The 20,092-nt window shown below is 40.7% G+C and overlaps 1 protein-coding gene across 1 annotated transcript in view; it reads right to left on the bottom strand.

The window, feature by feature from the left end:
* MROH7 (maestro heat like repeat family member 7) overlaps positions 1 to 20,092 on the bottom strand; it is a 147,372-nt gene that overhangs the window by 92,851 nt on the left and 34,429 nt on the right. The window lies entirely within an intron of this gene.

Below are 20,092 nucleotides of genomic sequence, written 5' to 3' on the forward strand. Positions count from 1 at the left end.
GACTGCCACTCCCAGCTTTCAGGCCTCCGTTTCTCTTTCCATAGTGATAAGTCACAGAGTTCATCAACTAGAATACTTGTGGGCCCCACTCCTTGCCAGGCCCTGTTCTAGGCACTAAGACTTGGACATAAATTCACTCCTTGGGGATCTCATCTAGCCTCATTTAGTTGCCATCTTGACACTGAGCTTATTATTTCCCCCAGCCCAGTCCTCTCCCCTCCACTCCAGACACGTCCACCCTCTCAGCTGCTTCCCATCACTTTGAGCATCCTCCCCACCCCCCAAACCTGCCCCTCTTGTTTTCTTCTGCATGTCAGCAAAAGGCAGGTTCATGTGTTCAGCTGTCCAGGTTAAAAACATTGCTGACACTCTCCCATCCCACCCATGACCCATCAGCAAACCCTGCTGGTGCTACCCTCCAAAAGAAATCTGAATCCAAGCCCTTCTCAGAAGCTGCCTTTCTCCCCACATCCCTTCTCACTGGAATAGTGCAATAGCCCCTGACCCCCTGCAGCCTCTTCAGGGCTGCAAGTAAATTGAAGCATGTCAGTCTTGCACACACGAACCTCCAATGGCACCCATCTCACTTGGAGGGCCTCATCTCATTCTTAGAACTGAAATCCTCACAGTGGCCTTAGATGCTTACAAGATCTGGACCGCAGCACTGTGGCCTCCTTTCCTCCTGCTCACTCCCTCATTCACCCCCTCCCATCTCAGAGGCCTCCCCAGTATTACTGGAACCAGACAAACTCCCACTCTGGGGCACTGCATTTGCTGTTCCTCTGTCTGGGACTCTCCTTCCCGACACCCACGTATCTCACTCGGTTACCCCTTTAGTCTCTGCTCAAGTGTCCCCTGGTTCAAGGCCTTCCCTGGGCACCCTGATTCAAGCAGCAACATCACCCCTACCTGGCACTTCCTAACCTCTCCCTGCTTTGTCTGTCTCCATGGCTCTCTTACATCTGACATATGTCACAGCGTACTTGTCTATTTATTTATCGTCTGAGTTAGCCCATTAGAAAGGAAGCTTCATGAGGGCAGGGATTTTTGGCAATTGCCGTTCCCACTGTGACTCCAGACCTCTGCAGGACTTGGCACATTGCAGGCCTGCAGCAGTGTTGTTTGAACAAATGGCACATGCCCCCTGCCTAATGCTTCTCACAGTTCAGGGACAGGGTGGGGAGCAGACAGATAATCAAATGACCCAAAATGAGTTCTGTTGGAAGGAAACCCAAGGGTGTGGGAGAGTAGAGGTGGCCCAAGAACCGGGACTGGCAGTCAGGGAGGCTTCCTGGAGGAGGAATGAAACAGGTGGCTGGTGTTGAGCTTAAAGGCCATACTAAACCTAAGTTTTCCTCACACTCCTCTGCTGCCTACAACAGCCTCACCCTGACCTTTTGCAGGGTGCCAGGGTAGCACCTAAGTGGCCTCCTGGAATAGAGCTGTATTGAATAAGTGTTGGTCTTTCCTCTAGAGTCTTGCCCCACTCCTGTTAAATGCCATCTTGTTGGATTTTGCCGTGATATTTTTAGATCCTGATTCTACTTCAACTTTAAGATGTGGTGGTTGAGGATCTTGGCTTTAAATCCAGATCTGTCATTTCTTAGCTGTGTGACCTTTAGCACACTGCGTGGCCTCTCTGAGCCTCATCTTCATGTGCAAAATATTGATAGTCACTCCTATCTCACAGGATTGCTAAGTGAAATGAAATAGGCAGATGTGCCTAGAACTGTGCCTGGCATAGGGGAGGAACTTGAAAATGGCTGGCTTCCCCTGCCAGCTGTGTCTTTCTTCAGAACTATTAAGGTGAAGCGAAACTGATATCTGTTACAAGTTGAATTGTGTTCACATTCTAAGTCCTAACCCCTGGCTCCTGCGAATGTGACGTTATTTGGAAATACGACCTTTGAAGAGGTTACTAGTTAAGATGAGGCAAAACTGGGCTAGGATTGGCATTAATGCAGTATGACTGATGTCTTTATAAGAAGGGAAGAACTAGACACAGACAAACTGCAAAGGAGAATGCCATGACAACTGAAGCAGAGGTTGAAGCCAAAGGATTGCCCACAACCCACCAGAAGCCAGAAAGAGGCAAGGAAAGCTTCTCCTCTAAAGATTTTGGACTTCCAGCCTCTAGAACCAAGATGATACATTTCTCTTGCTTTAAGGCATCCCATCTGTGGTACTTAGCTACGGCAGCCCTGGGAATCAAAGATGGCATCTGTCGAACTCCGACCGTGGCTTAGGTGGATACCACAGCAAAGATGAGAAAACAGAAGCCCATAGTGGGGGGAATGCTTGCCCAGTGTCATAGCTAGGACACCTGCTTGTGCTTCTAAATCCCTGATCTTTTCCCTGGTTGCTCTCTGACAGCACCCTCTCTGACAGAGTTCAGTGAGCACTGTTGAGCAGGGCAGGGGTAACGGCCAGGCCACGAGTTCCAGTCATGTATAACCTAGATCCTGTGATAAGGAAATGAGAACACTGTGCTTACTAAAGAAAATCTTTCTGGTGATGAGCAGCAACCAGAGCTAATTAATAGTACCAGTGCCTAGATAGAAAAACTTCACAGGGCACGTGTGGTAGTTTGGAACTGTTCTGAAAATGCCATATTATTTGTTCCCCCATTCACTTTTTTAAAATTATTTTTTTTAATTTTTTAAAAATGTAACAACAAACACAAATATTCTTAACATATGATCGTTCCTTTCTACATATATATAATCAGTAATTCACAATATCATCACATAGTTGTATATTCATCATCATGATCATTTCTTAGAACATTTACATCAATTCAGAAAGAGAAATAAAAAGAAAACAGAAAAAAATTCATACATACCATACCCCTTACCCCTTCCTTTCATTGATCCCTAGCATTTCAATCTACTGAATTTATTCTAACATTTGCCATGTTCTTTTAAGCTATTCTTGTGGGTGGGACATTTTGATTAGGTTGTTTCCATGGAGATGTGACCCACCCCTTTCAATACGGGTCTTAATCCTTTACTGGAGTCCCTTATGAGAGGATAAAAGGCAGAAACACTGTGATAGCTGGTTTCATGGGTCAGCTTGGCCAGATTTAATCCAATCAGTTAAATACTTGAAGGGAGAAGAGAGAACTTTCATTTCTTCTTCAACCGGTTAACTTCTTCTGGAGAGTTCATCAACGACCTTCATTGGAGATGCCAGCTTGTGGGCTGCCCTACAGAATTTGGACTAAATCTCATATTTACAGATATCTGCTTGGTTCTGTTTCTCTAAAGAACCCTAATACAGCTTGATACCGGGAGTGGTTGTTGAGAAACAGAATCTTAAAAATGGGTTTTTACAATTGGTTTTCTACTCTGACTAGATTCAAAGGCATGAATGACTCTATTTCCAACAATCAAATGGCACTGACAGTCCATGATGTCAGTTGGCATCATTTGATTCTCCTAATCATACTCTTATATGAGGCAAGGCTCTGGATGACTATTTTTGACACCTTAACAGAGTTTTGTGGAGTTAAGAGGTATAAGGATGCTGGCTGGTTGTTCTCAGATACACTGGATATGGTTATGAAAGAAAAGGATGAACTGAAGGCTTCAAATTTGCAATGTAAATGCTGTATGAAAGATGCAAAAGTTTCTATGTGTGCCGTGAAAGAAAATCTTATTTCCTGTGGTCGCAGACTTGAGATTTCTGAAAACCAGATCCAGAGTCTCTTTGTGTGAGTAACAGATTTACAACATAAGCTAAAATCTCAAATTTGCAGGGTGGCTTCTGTTAAAGTGAGGGCTTTGACCAGAAAAAAAACGAGATCCTGAAAATTGGGATGGGGACATACAGGTTGATACTGACAGCACTGCGAACATTAAAACCATGGATTCTGTTGTGTCTTTGCTAGATACACTATTAATGGTCTGTCCTGAGGAAACAGCTGCCCCACCTCCAGCCTGCTCTGAGGAAACAGCTTCCCAACGTCCTGCCTCCTTGAAGAAACAGCTTCCTGGCCTGGAGTTCTCCTAGGGATCTATTCCATCCAACCTCCATTGAGAGATGAACCCTTCAGTGCCTGGTAAACCTGCAACCACTTCCCCTCAGGAAAACAGCCCTCACTCCTCTGTCTGGAAAGATTAATCCTGTTTCACCAGATGGAACTACAGAAGAATGACGTAAGGTACTCAGCTTGAAAGACACTTCTAGTTCTTTTCATGCTCTACCCCTACCACTGTTCTTTTTTTCAAGGCCTACAACAAGATTAAAAGTCCTGGAAGGCCCCAAAAAGTGAGATACAAAGTCTGACCCATAAAGAGGTATGCTATATTCTGAAAGAACTGCATAGGTTTTCCAATTCATATAGACAGAAATCAGAGGAATATGTGTGGGAATGGATATTAGGGATGTGGGATAATAGTGAAGGAATATGAAGTTGGATCAGGCTGAATTTATTGATATGGGCACTAAGCAGAGATTCTGCATTCAGTGTTGTAGCTTGAGGGGTTAGAAAGGGGATTAGCAGTTTGTTTCCATGGTTAGTTGAAACATGGAGTAAAAGGTGGCCAACATTACCTGAGGTCAAAATGCCTGAATGCCCTGGTATAATATAGATGAGGGGGATCCAAAGCCTTAGAAAGACAGGAATGTTAGAGTGGATTTATCATGGAAGACCTGCTCACTCACCCCAGGAATGTCCAGAGGACACATCTTTCGCAAGAACCTTGTAAAATAAATCTGTGAGACTAGCTCCATCAAGAGCTCTCTAGTTGCCCTTCTCTGTAGGTCAGATATTACTGTGGGAACTGATATCACTGAGCTGGAATCCTGAAACACAATGGGGATTTCTGGATACCAAGTTAACAGAAGCCATGTGGCAAGAGTGAATCGCCACAGACAAGGTAGGCGTGGCCACAATAATGGACAGCAGACTCAAAGCAGCAGTCAAAATAATCTCACAACACTCATGGCATTGTCTAGTAGATCATGAGGTAGCTACAAGTAAAATAGATGGGAAGTCTACTAAATTCTTGTTTGGGCTGTATAAGCAGAAGACTTCTAGGTCAAGTGAGCAAAAGTCTAACTTGAATTACAAAAACAGAGAGCCACGGCCACTTAATCAATTCCCAGACTTGAGAGAGTTTACAGACCCAGAGCCCCTTGAGTGAGGGCAAGGCCAGGTACCCTTGGGGAAGGACTCTGTTACTCTGCCAAAAATGTACACTGTTAAACTTCCTCCCAGCCTTCCCCAAGGAGACCTATGGCCTTTTACCATAGTAACTGTGCACTGGGGAAAAGGAAATGATCAAATATTTTGTGAATTACTAGACACTGGTTCAGAAGTGACACTAATTCCAGGAGACCCAAGTGTCACGCCAGTCCACAAGTCAGAGTAGGGGCTTATGGAGGTCAGATAATCAGTGGAGTGTTAGCTCAGGTCCATTTCACAACGTTCCAGTGGGTCCCTGGATCCATTCTGCGGTCATTTCTCCTGAAATGCATAATTATAATAGACATACTCAGCAACTGACAGAATCCCCACCTTGGTTCCATGACTCATGCAGTGAGGGCTATTATCATAGGAAAGGCAACATGGAAACCACTAGAACTGCTCCTACTTAGTAAAATGGTAAATCAGAAGCAATACTGGATTTCTGGAGGAATTGCAGAGATTAATGCCACTCTTAAGAACTTGAATGATGCAGGGGTGGTGATTCCTACAATATCCCATTCAACTCTCCTATTTGGCCTGAGCAGAAAACAGATGGGTCTTTGAGGATAACAGTGAATTATCCTCCAAGACTTAACCAGGTGGTAACTCCAAATGCAGCTGCTATTCCAGGTGTGGTATCATTGCTTGCACTAATCAATACATCCCCTGGTGCCTGGTAAGTATCTGTTGATCTAGCAAGTGTTTTTTTTCTCAATAGCTGTGAGTAAGGACCACCAGAAACAGTTTGCATTCAGTTGTCAAGGGCAGCAGTATACCTTCACTGTCCTACCTCTCTAGCCCTATATTATAATCTAGTCTACAGGGAGCTTGATCATTTCTCCCTCCCACAAAACATTATACTGGTCCATTATACCGATATCATGTTGCTTGGACTTAGTGAGCAAGAAGTAACAACTACTCTAGACATTGGTAAGGCATTTGCATGTCAAGGGGTGGGAGATAAATCTAACAAAAATACAGTTACATAAGGAAATGGACCAAATGCCCATGGCCCCCACTTCTGCCACATTACCTCTTCTTTCCCAGACCAGAACTATGACCTCTTGGGGAGTTCTTTACAATCAGTTGACTGACTTGGGCCTGGTTCATAGAATGTTCTGCACCATATGCAGGTACCACCCGAAAGTGGACAGCTGCAGCACTAACCCCTTTCTAGGGTGTCCTTGAAGGACAGTGGTGAGGGTAAGTCCTCCCAGTGGGCAGAACTTCAAGCAGTGCACCTGGTTGTTCATTTTGCTTGGAAGGAGAACTGGCCAGAGGTGCATTTGTACACTGACTCATGAGCTGTTGCTAATGGTTTGGCTGGATGGTTAGGGAATTGGAAGAGGCATGATTGGAAATTTGGGGACAAAGAAGTCTGGAGAAGAGGTATGTGGGTAAACCTTTCTGAGTGAGAAAAAAACTGAAAATATTTATATCCCATGCATATGCTTACCAGAGGGTGGCTTCAGCAGAGGAAGGTTTTAATAATCAAGAAGATAAGATGCCCTATTCTGTGGATAACTGTCAGCCTCTTTTCCCAGCCACTCCAGCCATTGCCCAATGGGCTCATGAACAAAGTGGTCATGGTGGTAGGGATGTAGTTTATGCATGGGCTCAGCAACATGGACTTCCATCCACAAAGGCCAACCTAGCTACAGCCACTGCTGTGTGCCCAGTCTGCCATCAGCAGAGACCCACATCCACCCTGATACAGCACCATTCCCCAAGGTGATCAGCCTGCTACCTCGTGGCAGGTTGATTATTTTGGACCACTTCCATCAAGGAAAGGACAGCAATTTGTTCTAACTGGAATAGAGACATACTCCAGATATGAGCTTGCCTTCCCTGCACACAATGCTTCTGCTAAAAATACCATCTGTGAACTTACAGAATGCCTTATTCACCATCATGGTATTCCACACAGCATTGCTTCTGACCAAAGAACCCACTTCATAGCAAATATAGTGATATTCCCCATCACCCAGAGGCAGGTGGGTTGATAGAATGGTGGAATGTCCTTTTGAAGACCCAATTACAGTGTCAACTAGGTGGCAGTACCTTGCAGAGCTGGGGCAATGTTCTCCAAGAGCTTGTTTATACTCTGAATCAGTGTCCACTTTATGGTGCTGTTTCTTCCATAGCCAGGACTCAAGGGGTAGAAATGAGAATGGCAGCACTCCCTATCACCTCTAGTGATCCACTAGAAAAAAATTTGCTTCCTGTCCCTGAAATCTTAAGCTCTGCTAGTCTACAGGTCTTAGTTCCTGTTCTAGTTCGCTAGGTGCTGGAATGCAATATACCAGAAACAGAATGGCTTTTAAAATGGGGAATTTAATAAGTTGCGAGTTTACAGTTCTAAGGCCAAGATAATGTCCCAATTAAAGCAAGTCTATTGAAGTGTCCAATCTAAGGCATCCAGGGAAAGATACCTTGGTTCAAGAAGGCCAATGAAGTTCAGGGTTTCTCTCTCAAGTGAGAAGGCACATGGCGAACAGTTAAGATTTATCTCTCATCTGGAAAGGCACATGGTGAACAGGGTCATCTGCTAGCTTCTCTCCTGGTTTCCTGTTTCATGAAGCTCCCCAGGAGGCCTTTTCCTTCTTCATCTCCAAAGGTCGCTGGCTGGTAAACTCTCTACTTCTCATGGCTATGTCATTCTGCTCTCTTAGAGTCTCTCACATTCTCCAAAATGTTTCCTCTTTTATAGGATTCCAATAAACTAATCAAGACCCACCTAAATGGGTGGAGACACGCCTCCACCTAATTCAGCTTAACAACCACCCTTGATTAAATCACACCCCCAGGGAGATGATCTAATTACAGCTTCAAACATACAATACTGAATAGTGATTAGAAGAAATGGCTATCTTTACAACATGGGATTAGGATTAAACATGGGTTTTCTAGGGTAAATACATCATTTCAAACCAGCACAGTTCCAAAAGGAAGAGTGCTCCTACCAAAAACACAGCAATAATTCCATTGAACTGGAAGTTAACACTGCCACCTGGCCACTTTGGGCTCCTCATGCCTCTGAATAATAGGCAAGGAAGGGGATTACTGTACTGGCTGGGGTGACTTATCCTGACTATCAAGGGGAAATAGGACTGCAACTACACAATGAGGGTAAAGAAGGGTTTTCCTGGAATAAAGGAGATCTCTAGGGCATCTCTTAGTACTACCATACCCCATGGTTAAAGTCAATGGAAAACTGCAACAACCCAATTCATGCAGGACTACCAATGGTTCAGAAGTTTCAGAAATGAAGGTTTGGGTCACCCCAACCAGACAAAGAAACATGGCCAGTTAAAGTGCTTGCTGAGGGTAAAGGAAACATGGAATAAATAGTGGAAGCAGGTAGTGATAAATATGAACTATGAGCACATGAATATATCCTCCTTGATTTGTTATGAGTATGTTTGCAGTTGTACCTAAAACAAATATCTTGTTTTCTTATCATAAGTTGTATTGTTTATTTAATATTATTTAACTTATAGGATAACAAGTTTAAGAGTGAATGTTTAGTGATGAATAAACAACTTTGTGATGATATTGTGAGCCATTAATTGCATTCTTTGGATGGACTCTGTACTGGGTTGAATCTGTGGTGGACCACAGAAAAGCCATGTCCTTTAATCCTTATTCAGTACTGCTGGCTGGGAGCTTTTTGGTTGTTCCCATGGAGATGTGACCCACCCAATTGTGAGTGGTAACTTTTGATTAGATGACTTCCATGGAGTTGTGATTCCACCCATTCCAGATATGTCTTGATTAGTTAACTGGAATCCTTTAAAAGAGGAAGCATTTTGTAAAGGGTCCCTTTTGAGAATGCTAAGAGCCACAAGACCAAGAGCTACAGAGTCCACCAGCCTGCAACCTTTGGAGATGAAGAAGAACGCCCCTGGGGGAGCTTCACGAAGCAAGAGGCCTGGAGAGGAAGCTAATGGACGTCATATGCCTTTCCAGTTGAGAGAGAAACGCTGAACATCATCAGCCTTCTGGAATCAAGGTATCTTTCCCTGAATGTCTAAGCTTGGATATTTCTATAGACTTGGTTTGATTGGAACATTTTTAATGGTCTTAGAACTGTAAACTTGTAACTTATTAAATTCCCTTTTGGGTGGGCAAAAGTGGCTCAGTGGCAGAATTCTCACCTGCCGTGCCAGAGATCTGCGTTCAATTCCCAGAGCCTGCCCGTGCCAAAAAAAAAAAAAAAAAAACCCACAAATTCCCCTTTTTAAAAACCATTCTGTTTCTGGTATATTGCATTCCAGCAGCGAGCAAACTAGAACAGAGTGTATGTGTGTGAAGATCTCTCAATAAAATACTTTTAAAAATTTAATTTAATTTAATTTTAAAGATTAAACAAAATACTATCCACAACACTAGCACAATACCTGTCCCATTAAAAAAAAAAAGAGCAGGGCCACGGTGGCTCAGCAGGCAAGAATGCTCGCCTGCCATGCCAGAGGACCCGGGTTCAATTCCCAGTGCCTGCCCATGTGAAAAAAAAAAAAGCAAATGTTACCTCAGGACTTGCACCCTGTTCTGGAGAGATTTAGTGCATTTCCAGTTGTACACAAGACAGTTGTGTATTGTTAGGTGAAATATGTATCTGTTATTGTGCTCTATATAGAGATTAAGTATGGTTTAAGGTGATGTATATAGCCGACAAGGGGTGGACTGTGATGGTTAGATTCATGTGTCCACTTAGCCAGGTGATGGTTCCCAGTTGTCTGGTTAAGCAAGCACTGGCCTAACCATTACTGCAATGACATTTTGTGGCTTGTTAATAATCCAGAAGGTGGCTTATTAAATTATCAGTCAGTTGGTTGCCTCTATAGCTGATTACATCTATGATCAACAAAGGGAGTTTCTTCCTCAATGAGCAAATCCAGTCAGTTGGGTTTAATCCAATCAGTTGACAATTTTTAAGGGAGAAGAGGGAACTTTCATTTCTTCTTCAGTCAGACTATCCTGGAGAACCCATCAGTGACCTTCATTGATATTACTAGCTAGCAGTCTGCCCTATGAAATTTGGGTTCATGCATCCCCACAGTTGCATTAGACACTGTTATAAAATCTCATATTTACAGATTTCCTGTTGGTTCTGTTTCTCTAGAGAACCCTGACTAATAGAAACACAGAGAAAGACAGCTATTAAAACTGGAACCCATGACAGAAGGACCAGCACATGGAGCCATGTGCCTTCCCATGTGAGAGAGGATCCCTGAGTGCCACAGCCTTTCCCCAGAGAAGTTAACTCCCTCTTGATGCCTTAATTTGGACATTTTCATGGCTTTAGAACTATAAATTTGTAAGCTAATAAATAACCATTGAAAAGCCAACTCATTTCTGATTTATTGCATTCCAGCAGCTTTGGCAAACAAAAACAGCCCCATTTACAAATTATGGAAGTGTCCAACAAGCTTTATTTCCATTTACCCAGGTCAGCAAATCTCAGTCATCTAATGTAGTCATAAAATCAGATCTGAGTTTAGCTTCACAGAAATCACGCTCATCACCCGGCCCAGTCCCCGCTGTCTAGCCTGTCAGTTCTTGGCAGTAACGTCGTGGTAGCAGCAGATGCAGCTGAGGTGCATACTCTTGAATTCCCTCCTGTCTACCTCAAAGGTCACCTTTTCTGTCACCCACAGCTTCTTCCTTCCCCGATCCTGTCCACACCACCTGCTTCCTTCTGCTTTTCCCGGGGCTTTGTGTCATTGATAATTCCTACTCCACTTGCTTCTCAAGCCTGCATCTTCCCCCAGTGCCCTCACTTGCTCTTCAGCTACAGTGACAACCTCCTCCCAATAGTCCTTTCTAACTCTTCCCTCTTCTGTACATAATGAGCTACCAAGTCCTTCCCATTTTTCCTCCAAATCTTTCCTGTTCCTCCAACTCCACACCATCAGTCCTGGCTCAGAGCGTCATCATCTGAAACCCAGAGTCTGATTACAGCTTCCTAAATGACTTCCCACTGGATAGGCTGTCCCATCTCCTGGACCCCACTGTCCTTCAGCCAGGGAGCTTTCCTGGGAACCCATCTCCCCTTAACACCTTCCATGTCTCCCCGGACATGTCCACTCTCATTTGCCTGGCATCAGTACCCCTTCACAGTCTGCTCCCTACCTACCTGTCCACCTTATCTCTGCTTCCTTTTTTACTTTTAAATTTGTACTGGAGTATCATATATATACAGAAAAATGCAGATATTCAGATTAAGTACATCTTAATGAATTTTTGCAGAGTAAACACATTCATAGAAACAGCACCCAGATCTAGAAATAGAACATTACTAGGACTCCCAGAGATCCACCTTGTGCCCCCCAACTCACTGACTTCCCCAAAGATGATCATTATAGTTTAATTTTCCTGTTTTTGTACTTTATATAAATGTATGTATACAGTGCACACTATTTGGTTTCTGACTTGTTTGGCTCAATATTATGTTTGTGAGATTTAGTCATATTTTTACATGTCGTAGTAGTTCATTCTCACAGTAGTGAGAATAAGACATAGAACATTATGTTCCATTGAGAGAGAATATTACCATCACCCCAAGACAAAGTTCCCATATGTGACCCTTCAAAGGCAATTCCCACCACTTCCCTGAAGCAAATTTTTTTCACTATAAATTAGTGTTCAATGTTTTGGAACTCCAGGCAAATGAAATCACTTGGTCTGTATACTTTTGTAAAGTTTCTTAAACTCAGAGAATATTTTTGAGATTCACCCACGTTGTTACATGTGTCTGTAGCTTATCCCTTTTCATTGGACAGTAATATTTCATTGTATGAACACATATCATAGAATTTTTACCCTTTCTTCTGTTGATGAACACTCAGGATGTTCCAAGTTTTTGGTTATTATGAATAAAGCTGCTATTAACATTCTTATACAAATCTTTGCATAGACATGTGCTTGAATTTATCTTGGGTAAATACCAAGGGTGTAATTGCTGGGTCATAGGGTAAGGATATGTTTAGTTTTATAAGAAACTGATGTAACTTTTCCCAAAGTGGTTGTACCATTTTACACTCTCATCAACCATGTATAAAGTTCCAGCTGCTCAGCATCCTTGCCAAATTTGATGCTGTCAGTCTTTTAAATTATACTTAATCTAGTAGGTGTGTGGTGGTAAAACTATAAATTTCTTTTTAAGTGCTTCTTTAGCAGTTTCCCACAAATTTGACAAGCTGCTTTTTTATATTGTCATTCAGTTAAAAATATTTTCTAATTTTCTTTCTGGTTTCTTCTTTGACCAATAGGTTATTTAGAAGTATGTTTCTTTTTTTTTAATATTTATTTATTTTTTTTTTCATTACATGGGCAGGCACCGGGAATCAAACCCGGGTCCTCGGGCATGGCAGGCAAGCATTCTTACCTGCTGAGCCACCGTGGCCCAGAAGTGTGTTTCTTAATTTTCAAATACTTGGGTTTTCTAGATACCTTAATGTTAAATTAAGAACCGTTGATGTTAATGGTTTCTTCTTATTTAACTTTCATTGTAGTCAGAGTACATAGTCTGCCAGTTTTAAATATTTTGAAATATATTGAGACTTGCATTATGTTTCAATATATGGTCTGTCTTGATGAATGTGCCATGTGTACTTGGAAAAAATGTGCATTGGGCAGTTTGGGAGTGCAGTGTTTTATAAATATCAATTGGGCCAAGATCATTGAAGTGTATCAAATCTTCTATGTCCTTACTGAATTTTTTCTAATTGTTTTATCAATTGCTAAGGGTCAAATATTAAAGTCTCCAACTGTGATTGTATATTTCTCTATTTTTGTTAATTGTGTCAATTTATGCTGTATGTATTTTTGATCAATACAAACATATTTATGACACATATGTCTTTATGTTGAACAGATCCTTTTCTCATTATGAAATGTCTCTCTTCCTCTTTGATAATATCCCTTGTCTTGAAGCCTACTGTACCTGATATGAAGTAGTCACCACAGACTTTTTATGCTTAGTGTTTGCATGGTATATCTTTTTACTTCATTTTATTATTAATCAAACTGTGCCTTTTATTTAAAGTGTACCTCTTCTATAAAGTGTATAATTGGGTCTTGCTTTTTAAAAAACTCCATTCTGACCATCTCTGCCTTTTAATAAATTTTAATCCATTTATATTTAATGTAATTATTTATATGATTACATTTGGGTCTACTATTTTGTACCTCTAGTTTTGTTTCTCTGATCTTCCTTTCCTGAATTCTTTTGGATAAATTATTTTTTTAATTCCTTTTTAATTTATTCATTGGTTGGTACACCATATAGGTATGTTTACTCTCTTCCATCTTTTATCCTATAGTTGTCATGTGTATTAAATCTACATACATTATTAGCTCCACTAGACATTATAATTTTTGCTTAAAATAGTCACATGTTTGAATGGTGCTCTTCACTTCTTTCTGAAGATCCAGTTTTCCAGCTGGTATAATTTCCCTTCAGTCTGATGAACTTTCTTTAGAATTTATTGTGGTGAAGGTTTCCTAACAACAAATTCTTTTAATTACTGTTTATCTGACAATGTCTTCATTTTGTCTTCATTGCGAAGGATATTTTTGCTGAGTATTGATATTTTATTTGTATTTTTATTTCAGTGGTTTAAAGATGTTGGTCTCCTGTCTCATATTTCCAATATTTCTGATGAGGAGCCAGTGATTATTTGTATTGTTTTCTTGTATATACTGTGCTGTTTTTCTATTACTCCTTTCAAGATTTTGTTTTAATCTTTGATATTCAGCAGTGACTATGACATGCCCAGATATGGTTTTCTATGTATTTTTACTATTTAGGTTTCACTGAGCTTCCTGAATCTTTTAATTTAGGTCTTTAACCCAATCTGCAAATTCTTTTTTAATGCTGTATGGTGGGGGTCACAACTCATTCTTTTTCCATGTGAGTATCCCACTATTGCAGCACCATTTGTTGACTTTTTAGGAAAGGGGAAATGCATGGGCTGGAAATCAAACCTGGGTCTTCCATAAGGCAGGTGAGAATTTTGCTACTGAACTACCCTTGCAAATTCTTGATCATTAGTTCTTCCAATATTTTTCAGTCATGATCTCTGTATCCTCTCCTTCTGGACTCCAAAAAACTCATATATTAGGCCCATTTTTTTTCAATTTTATCTAAAAATATATTATATTAATCTATCTTCAAGTTTATTGGCTTTTTTCTCTCATCTCCATGCTGCTGTTAAACCTATCCAGTGATTTTTTTTTAACATTTCATACACTATATTTCTCATTTCTGGAATTTCCATTTTTTTAATAGTTTCTCTTTCTCTGCTGATGTATCCTATTGGTTCATTTATTACTGGCATAATTTCCTTTACATCCTTTAGTATAGTTATAATGGCTGCTTTTAAATCTTTACCTGATAATTCAGCATCTGGGTCATCTTGGAATGGATCTCCATTGATTGTATCTTCTCTTCAGTATAAGTCATGTTTTCTGATGCTTCATATATCTAGAATTTTGTATTATATCCTAAATATTATAAATGGTACATTGTATAGACTTTAGATTGTGTTGTATTCTTCTAATTAGTTTACTTTTTTGTTTAACAGATAATTTACTTGACTGGACTCATACTTTAAGTTCTGTATTTCCTGTATTTACTGCTTGCTTTCCAGTAAGCAGTACTGAAATTTCTTTTTAGTTCTTTTAGCCAGAATTGGGTTGCTTATAGTTTGCTTACTGCATTGCTCAAGAGTCAGCCAGAGATTTGGGTATTTAAAGAATCTTGGCTCTCACCTCCACTGCTTTTTTCTTTCTGGATTTCCTTCCTCACTTTCAAGTTGTTGTCACCACCCAAAACTCTATCCTTAAGATCTTAAAGCCAGAAAAACTATTATTTTTCTGCTGAGTTTTAGTCATCTTGTACAGAATGAACTGTGGCTTGATCTAAGTTTTCACCTGGAGAAAGAGGGAATTTTTGTACAGTAACTTCTTCCAAATTTTTGATGCCCTCTAATTTCTTCCCAATTTCAGTTTATTTCCAGAGGCTTCAGGGAGTTGTTTTCATATTTTGTCTGTAGTTTATAATTGTTACCTGTAGGAGAGTTGGTCTCATGGGAGATAGTTTGCCATTACCAAAAGAAGAACATCTTCTTTTTTTATTTATATTTTACATTTTTTCTCCTTTCTTAATTTCTTTTGGGTTACTGAATATTTCTCCCTTTTCTCATTAATTTCAACCTCTCTACTTGTTTGGAAAATATATATTCTAAGTCTATTCATTAGGGTTGGTCTAGCCATTTTAACATGCATATTTTATTTTGCAACACCTAAAATTAATTAATACTGTTATCCTTCTCCCCCCACCCCCCCAAAAAAGAGCCATATTTTTATCCCTTTGTTTGTCTTAAATAAATTCCATATAATATTTTCAGAACTTCTCTTCCAAGCCTCTAATTCTGAAATCAAATGTTTCTGACCTAATGTTAAACCCTTGCATTGAATTTTTATTTTAATTATTACAATTATTCCTTTCTAGAAGTTCTGTTTGGTTGTTTCTCAAATCTGCTTGGTCATTCTGTATAGTCCACAGTCCATTTGTTCATATTTTCAAGTTCTTCATTTATTCAAATATAGTAAGTGTACTTACTTTATGCCTGACAATATTTAAGTCTAAAGGATTTGTGGATCTGATTCTCTATTTACACTTTCTCTCAGTAATCACTCAGGGTGCCTTATTTTCTTGTACATTTTAGGATTTTTAACTATGAGCTGCTCATTTTCCACAAAACTTTGCTGGAAATTCTTTATGGCTTGAATTGAAGTATGCTCCTTTTGAGAAGGCTTGTTTGTACTTCTGGTCATCTTGTGACATCACCTACACTGGACTACTTTAAATTACATTCCACCATTTTTTAACCACCCAGGTACTATGAATTTTGGGCAAATATCTATTTGAGGGATAGCTTATGGTTATTAATTCTCAGAGGAAATTTTTTTAGCCAACCAAGTGCCAATACCAATGCAGGCAAATGGATTTACTAACCCTTATGAGGGTGCAGACTTTAAATTACCATCTCTGTGGAAGTGTATTCTACATGAGTTCTCACTCTGAAGGAGGCTGTAGACTTTATCTCCTTCCCCATGACTGAGAAATCAGGGTTTAATGGATGATTTTGACTACTGAATCATTATATAGATATTTCTTTTTGCTTTCTGGTATATTGGAGAAGACGGAGGGTAATTCCCGAAATTTTAAAATTGTGATCCAGCTGTCTTGCTCTCTGATAATGACTGTACAGCTCTTATCTTCTGCCCCTGTGATTGTAATAACCTTGTGTAAAAACCTTCATTTTACCCAGTTATCCAGGTTTTAAACTTCAGAGTCTTGAAATCACTAAAGACAACCCCTAATGTTTATTAATGAAGGGTCTGGGTCAGCTTAGAATGAACCCACCCCATGTCCAAAGTAATCTTGATAACTGAGAATGGATCTAACCAAAGCGGGCCCGCCTGCCATGAGCAGGAGCTTAGACTTTTACCTACAGGTCACCTCTACCTCATCCCACACGTTCTGTGACTAACCATGTAATCAATCTGCACATACTCAATAACTACATCATCTCTAATGACATCATCTGTGGTCACTGTGCTCATTATCCTAAACCCTCCCATCTTTTCTGTAATAAAATCATTAGAACTACTGCAGTTCTAGGAGACAGACTTTGGGCTTCTAGGCCATCTGCTGTTCTACTATCTGTCTTTGAAACTACAGTGTTTCAGGAATTGGGTATTGAGCACATCAGGTAAAAGAATCCATGGCCTTTGTCCGGTAACACCCCTATAACCTGTGTAGACACCACAGTGGAAGCTCAGGGTCTCCAGGGTTTGACAAAAATCCTCGGGATAATAGTCAGCCTTAAGAGTTGTGTACCTCTCAGGGATCCTATTTTCATTTAATATTTCGCTTCTGTGAATTCTGTACTGTTCTATAAGCTTAGTAATACATTTTAAAAGATCATTTTCATCTTATCAGCGTTTTAGTTGTTTTCATCATAGAGGTTTGCTCTGTTCCTAGTTTGTTATACCGCTGGAATTATTCCCCAGCCTCATCTCCTCCCATTTCCTCCTACACAATTTCTGCATCAGCAACATACACAACTCATGGCTCCCCATATTCACTGTGAGGTTTCTTGCCTTTCCTCACAATGTTTCCCCCACCAGAATGCCCTTTCCCTTCTGTTCTTTTCCACTTTACTTGTATAACTCCTAACATCCTTAAAATCCAAGAAGTGAATGGAGGAGATAGCATTTAACCAAGCCCCAGGATGCTGTTCCCCACAGAATTTTTGGATAATTAGCAAAACCTGGCAAATCCATCTTCCTCAAAACCCCAGAAAATAGTTACAGGGTTTCAGTAACTGGGAAAGTGCCAAATTAATTAGAATACATAGCTTTGAAAGCAGCAGGAGAAGCCTGTGGAGCCCTTAGTGGTCCCTTCCCAAGCCCTCCCAGGTGCAATATCAAGCTTACCTCCAATCCCATTGTTCTAGTTTGCTAGCTGCTGGAATGCAACATATCTGAAACAGGACGGCGTTTGAAAAGGGAATTTATTAAGTTGCAGGTTTACAGTTCTAAAGCCATGAAAATGTCTAATCATAGAAATGTCCAATCTAAGGCATCCAGGGAAAGATACCTTGGTTCAAGAAGGCCAATGATATTCAGAGTTTCTCTCTCAACTGGAAAGGCACAGACAAACATGGCAAAGTATGCTAGCTTTCTCTCCAGGCTTCTTGTTTCATGAAGCTCCTCTGGGACATTTTCCTTCTTAATCTCCAAAGGTCTCTGGCTGCATGGGCTCTCATGGTTCTGAAGCTTTTCCCAAAATATTTCCTCTTTTAATGGATTCCAATGAACTAATCAAGATCCACCTGGAACGGGTGGAGTCACGTCTCCCTCTAATCAAATGTTAATATCCACAATTAGGCACATCACATTGCTGTGAAGATAATCTAATCAAGCCCCCAACCTACAGTTTTGAGTAGGGATTAAAAGAAATGGCTGCCTCGATCTGGTCAGGATAAGGTAATTCAGAACACAGGGGAATGGAAGACATTGTCTATATTTTAGAACCTCACCTACTCTTTGAGACCAAAAGAAAAAAGGTTTATTTTGTCCAGAACCTAAATTTCCTATAACACATAATCTAACTCAGCCTATCCAGATAGCTCATTTAAACAATCAAAACACAGGAAGCCCAGAATAAGAATGAGGTCCTGACTAAAGAGACTTTAGAGCTAAGATGGCAGCTTAGTGAGGTGTGGGATTTAGTTCACCCTCCAGAGCAGCTAGTAAATAACCAGCAACAGTGCAGAATAATTGCAGGGGCCATGTCAGAACCAGACACACAGCACACCCCAGTCTGGACCAGCTGAACCCCTGCTCCACAGGTTGTTTCCCAGAGGGGAAAGGAGAGGGACGTTACTAGCAGCAAGGGCTGAGCACAACAAAACTCCAATTGTGGAATTAATTAACAAATTCTGACTACTAAAAATAGGCCCCCAGTGCAACTGCACCTTGAGTAAAAGTGGAGGTCACTAGTTTTTGCCCTGGCACAGAGGGGCCAGAGCTAACAGAAAAAGAAAAAAAAAAAAAAAACAGAGGTTTTTTGGATCTGAAAAGGTCTGGGCCCTGTAAGAAAGGAGAGGGCACATGGAGATACACAGAGCAATGTACCAACTTAAGCTCTTGATTGGCAAACATAGAATGGGATCCTGCTCTGAAAAGGATTTTTCTTTTTCTCTTTTGTGGCTGTGTTTCTATGGATTGATTACTCTTTGGATATAGCTGCAAAGCTTCTTGGGCTCCACTGCCCCAGACATAGGCAGAATTGAGCTTGTTTGAGAGCTTGTCTGGAGTCTGTGCCTTCGCCAGGAGAGGGTGGGTCCCAGCTCAGGTGGAATCCCTCCCTCAAGGAATTCAGACCCCAGGGTCTGGAAAAGTGAAGCGATTGAAGCCAGCCTACAACCTCTCCTCTGTCTCCATCATGCCCCCAGCAAGGAGCATCTGCTGAAGTTAAAGGTGCTGCATCACCTTATGCTGGCAGGACCTGCAGGCAGAAAAGTGCCACATACCAGGCAGGACAGGAAAAACAGAGAGCCTACAGGCTTCATAGGAGAGCCCAGAGGCTTCACAGGAAAGCCTTTCAATGTGCTGGGGCTCACCCTCAGGGAAAACTGATACAGGTGACTCTTTCCTCCTGAGAGGAGACCAGTTGGGTCTGGGAAAGTCTGATTGGGGTCTATAATACCTAAATAGACCCTACTAAGGGGTAGGGGAAAGGCAACATACAGGCAGGGCAAGAAACAAAACACCAAGAACTGAAAAATTCTGATCTATTAAACAAAACCTAAGCTAGAGGACTAGAATAAGCTGAAATGAATGTCAAAGAACAGATAGACACAAAGTCATCCAGCAAGAAAATCTTAGGAAGAAAAAAAGTGAAAACAATCTCCAGAATAAACTAATTAAAGTAATTACATGCTAGACGCCAGCAAAAAATAAGAAATCATACTAGGAAAATTGAAGAAATGGCCCAGTCAAAGGAACAAACCAACAATTCCAATGAGAAACAGGAGTTGAAACAATTAATTCTGAATGTTCGAACAAACATGGAAAACCTCAACAAAAATCAAACCAGTGAATTAAGGGAAGATATAAAGAAGGCAAGGAATGAACAAAAAGAAGAAATTGAAAGTCTGGAAAAATCACAGAACTTATGAGAATGAAAGGCACAGTAGAAGAAATGAAAAAAAATGGAAACTTACAATGTCAGATTTCAAGAGACAGAAGATAGGATTAGTGAACTGGAGGATGGGGCATCTGAAATCCAACAAGCAAAAGAAAATATAAGGAAAATAA

Source organism: Tamandua tetradactyla, chromosome 2 (assembly GCF_023851605.1).
Source record: "Tamandua tetradactyla isolate mTamTet1 chromosome 2, mTamTet1.pri, whole genome shotgun sequence".
NCBI classification, from domain to species: domain Eukaryota; kingdom Metazoa; phylum Chordata; class Mammalia; order Pilosa; family Myrmecophagidae; genus Tamandua; species Tamandua tetradactyla.